At 38.0% G+C, this 4,956-nt stretch overlaps 1 pseudogene; it reads right to left on the bottom strand.

The window, feature by feature from the left end:
• Positions 1-567: 567 nt before the first annotated feature.
• Positions 568-2,313, bottom strand: LOC100408211 (elongation factor 1-alpha 1 pseudogene; annotated as a pseudogene).
• Positions 2,314-4,956: the final 2,643 nt, after the last annotated feature.

Below are 4,956 nucleotides of genomic sequence, written 5' to 3'. Positions count from 1 at the left end.
AAAAAAAAAGAAAGAGTGCCAACTGAAAAAAAAAAATAGAATCCTTAAATGTTGTTTCAAACATGCACTGAAGTCTATGTTATTTCCATTAATGTCTTTGTCTTTTTAATGCAATAGTTAGATTTTCTAATCAATTTTCACTGACTTTCTAATTTGGACTTCAGTAATATGCAGTGATCTCATCAGAAAATACATTTAGCACATGGTTGAATTACTGGGTTGGAATTTCATTTTCTTTGGCATTTTAAAATACTCTGAGTAAACTGATAGGAAATGCTTTGGGGACAATAGACCTCCTTTATCATTGTACAGCTCTCCACTGAGTGTTATATTATTTCTTGAAATGGATAGTTGGGAGAATAACATTGAGAAGAGAAACATTAAATATGTTTGACTAAGCTAAGAGCCCCAGCATATATTTTGAATTAGTAGGTTCAGTAGTATCACCCTTAATTTAGTTCAATCACAAATAGACTGTGTTGTGGGCTAGCACATTTTTCAAATAAATAGGGACCACAGCAGCAGAATTAGCTGACACTAACTGAATGGCAATTTTTTGTTTCTCATTAAACTTTTTTAATGGGTCTCAAAATTCTGTGACAAATTTTTGGTCAGGTTGTTTCCATTAAAAAGTACTGATTTTAGAAACTAATAACTTAAAACTGTCACACGCAAAAAAGAAAACCAAAGTGGTCCACAAAACATTCTCCTTTCCTTCTGAAGGTTTTACGATGCATTGTTATCATTAACCAGTCTTTTACTACTAAACTTAAATGGCCAATTGAAACAAACAGTTCTGAGACTGTTCTTCCTCCACCACTGATGAAGACTGAGGTGGCAGGTATTAGGGATAATATTCATTTAGCCTTCTGAGCTTTCTGTGCAGACTTGGTGACCTTGCCAGCTCCAGCAGCCTTCTTGTTTACTGCTTTGATGACACCCATGGCAACTGTCTGTCTCGTATCACAAACAGCAAAGCGACTGAGAGGTGGATAGTCTGAAAAGCTCTCAACACACATGGGCTTGCCAGGAACCATATCAATGATGGCAGCATCACCAGACTTCAAGAACTTAGGGCCATCTTCCAGCTTTTTGCCAGAACAGTGATCAATCTTTTCCTTCAGCTCAGCAAACTTGCATGCAATGTGAGCTGTGTGGCAATCCAGTACAGGGGCATAGCCAGCACTGATTTGGCCTGGATAGTTCAAGATAATTACCTGAGCAGTGAAGCCAGCTGCTTCCATTGGTGGGTCATTCTTGCTGTCACCAGCAACATTGCCACGACAAACATCCTTGACAGACACATTCTTGACATTGAAGCCCACATTGTCCCCAGGAAGAGCTTCACTCAAAGCTTCATGGTGCATTTCAACAGATTTCACTTCAGTTGTAAGGTTGACTGGAGCAAAGGTGACCACCATACCAGGTTTGAGAACACCAGTCTCCACTCAACCAACAGGAACAGTACCAATACCACCAATTTTATAGACATCCTGGAGAGGCAGGCGCAAGGGCTTGTCAGTTGGATGAGTTGGTGGTAGGATGCAGTCCAGAGCCTCAAGCAGTGTAGTCTTGCTGGCATTGCCATCCTTACAGGTGACTTTCCAACCCTTGAACCAAGGCATGTTAGCACTTGGCTCCAGCATGTTGTCACCATTCCAACCAGAAAATGACACAAATGCTACTGTGTTGGGGTTGTAGCCAATTTTCTTAATGTAAGTGCTGACTTCCTTAATGATTTCCTCATATCTCTTCTGGCTATAGGGTGGCTCAGTGGAATCCATTTTGTTAACACCAACAATTAGTTGTTTCACACCCAGTGTGTAAGCCAGGAGGGCATGCTCTCATGTCTGCCCATTCTTGGAGATACCAGCTTCGAATTCACCAATACCAGCAGCGACAATCAGGACAGCACAGTCAGCCTGAGATGTCCCTGTAATCATGTTTTTGATGAAGTCTCTGTGTCCTGGGGCATCAATGATAGTAACATAGTACTTGCTGGTCTCAAATTTCCACAAGGAGATATCAATGGTGATACCACGTTCATGCTCGGCTTTCAGTTTATCCAAGACCCAGGCATACTTGAAGGAGCCCTTTCCCATCTCCGCAGCCTCCTTTTCAAATTTTTCAATGGTTCTTTTGTCGATGCCACCACATTTGTAGATTAGATGGCCAGTAGTGGTGGACTTGCCCAAATCTACGTGTCCAATGACGACAATGTTGATATGAGTCTTTTCCTTTCCCATTTTGGCTTTTAGGGGTAGTTTTCACGACACCTATGTTCTGGCGGCAAACCCGTTGTGAAAAAGAACCCTGAATGGCAATTTTATGGATTTCTTTTTCTGTTGAAATGAGCTCCTAGCGGTAAATGTAGAAGACTCTGGAAATAAACTGGTACAATTCAGAAATCTACAGAAGTTCCTTGACTTATAATGAGGTTGCATCCTGGTAAACACATCCTAAGTTGAAAAGATTCTAAGCTGAAAACACAATTAATGCCGCTAACCTATTGAACATCATAGCTTAGCCTAGTCTATCTTAAAAGTGCTCAGAACATTTATTTTAGCCCATAGTTTGGCAAAATAATCTAACACAGAGCCTATTACACAATGAAGCACCGAATATCTCTTGTAATTTATTGGACATTGAGCTGAAAGTGAAAAGCAGAATGGTTGTTTGGGTACTCCAAGTATGGTTTCTAATGAATGGGTATTGCTTTTACACTATTGCAGTCGAGATATAATGAGCCAAATTACAGTAAGTTGGGGGTCATCTGCACTTTTACATATTTGGTGACAAATTCTTGGTTTACAAATAAAAACATCTAAGTACAGAATTAGAGTGCAATATAGGGGTGGAAGGGCAGTAGGGCATGAGGGTGACATACACCCAAGGACACATCTTTGAAACCTCATGTTCTCCTTCAACCTAGCCTTTCCTTTTTATTCCTCTTCTGCTCCCACATGAAAGAGGAAACAGTACCTAAAGTCCATTTCAACCCCTCCCCATGTAAGTTCTCAGTACTTCATGCTTGCTTAAAGTATGTGATCTTTTCCCATCATTTCTAACACATCCTAGATATCTCACCTTTTTGCTGTTGTTGCAATCTCTCCATATTCTTCTGCAGAAAATCGCTGCTGACTTGCAACCCATTCTACCTCATTTTTTGGCTGTCCCATTGGCAAAGTCACATAATATAGTTGTGAATCGATACCATAATAGAATGTTAACATATATATCTACATATATATACCAATATTAGAGAAAATACGAAGGATAAAGCAACTATATAAATTTGCAGCACAATCCAAAAAATGGTAAAATTTCCACCACTGCTCTCTTACATAAATATATTTTTAAAAATTAAAAGCATGGGGGAAGATATACTAAACCAATCTGTTTTATTGAAATCAGTATGATTTACTTTCTCTACATATTTGTAGCCAATTTTTAGTCAATCATAGTTATTTGTACATACAATATTATATATAGATATAATACATAGAACACACACACACACACAAATGAATCCCTCAGCTAAGAATATTGCTATATAGATATAGTGTAATAGGTTTTGAAGGACAAACAGTTGTTTCCTTAGGAAACAGAAGAAATAACCCAATGTTCAATCTACTGCATATATTTTCAGTGAAATTAGTGGATGTCTTTATGCAAGAAAGATCCACTAAGGGTGATGGGTGATATTTGTTCTTCATTCAAAAAAGTTGCTTTGACCTCAAGTGAAAGTACTGAGGAGAACAGAAAACAATACTGTATATTATATTCAGGAGCTGAAGCACATTTATTGTGACATTTGATGATAGTGTAATAATGTGCCTTGGCACTTTATTATTTGGTGTACCATTCTTAGATCTTTTGTTGCTGTAATGACAGAATATGTGTGTGTATTTAGTAGAAAAACAATCCTATTTTTTCCCAGTCAATTTTTTCTTTGATCTATAGAACTTGCTTCTTTTCTCTGAAGTTGTTCACAATACAGCATGATAGAAGAAGCACAGGTAATAATTATAGAAACTTCAAGAGAAAAAGAATACATGTTATAAATAAAAGCGTTAAGCCCCTTGCCTTCTGTCCTAGGACTCTTAAAGATGATTGAAGTGATTCCTGTCTGTATCTATCATAATGCCCTTTTACCCTTATTGGAGACAAACTAAAGATACAAAGGTTATGCCTTTCTTGATTAATCTATTTGATAGGGGCAAATTGCCTGTTTTCTTTTGTTCCTTGTTTTCTTTCCTTCTTTCTTTCCTGTAGAGTGCCAAAGGCAAGGAACTCCAGTGCTTCACCAATGACTCATAAGAAAACTTAATAGAAGGTGTCTAGTGCCCACTGGCCCTCCAGTACCTGATTGATGTGGTCCCAAACTAAAGTAGGCTAACCTTCATTGAACCAAGCACTTCGGAGGCATGGGAAGAAGTATGGGGAAGGAGTCCTTGTACTCTGGCAATGAGGGAAGTAAGTCTGTTATCTTGCTGTTAGTTTTGTTATCTGTGTTTTTAAAGTCAACCTTTTGTTATCATTGTTACCTGCAGAGTATTTTTGTACTAACTGTATTATCTGTAGTGACTGCATTTTGTAGTTACTACATTCTCTTAGTAGTTAAAAAATATAGGTAATGGAGTTAGATGTCCATATGAAACCCTCAGTTTCCTAGATTGTAAAGTGGATTTAATAACATATAGTACTTTTGGTGAGAATTATGTCAAATAATCTATGCAAATGTTTAAAAGACTACCTAGTAAAAACTTTGAGCATAATCAGTGATTATTACCATTATTACATGAAGGGATGTGGAAAACACTGAAGGGGCCCTTTGAGCTACTGTTGAGCTGATGACATATGCTCTTTACTCCTGAAGTCACTGATCCCCCTTTTCCTGCATATAGAAGAGTTCATCAACTTTGCATTTGATAATCCAGTTCACATTTGATAACC

Source organism: Callithrix jacchus, chromosome 1 (assembly GCF_049354715.1).
Source record: "Callithrix jacchus isolate 240 chromosome 1, calJac240_pri, whole genome shotgun sequence".
Lineage (NCBI taxonomy): Eukaryota > Metazoa > Chordata > Mammalia > Primates > Cebidae > Callithrix > Callithrix jacchus.
The sequence above is the reverse complement of the archived record's forward strand: the minus strand, read 5'-3'. Positions and strand labels throughout refer to the sequence as shown.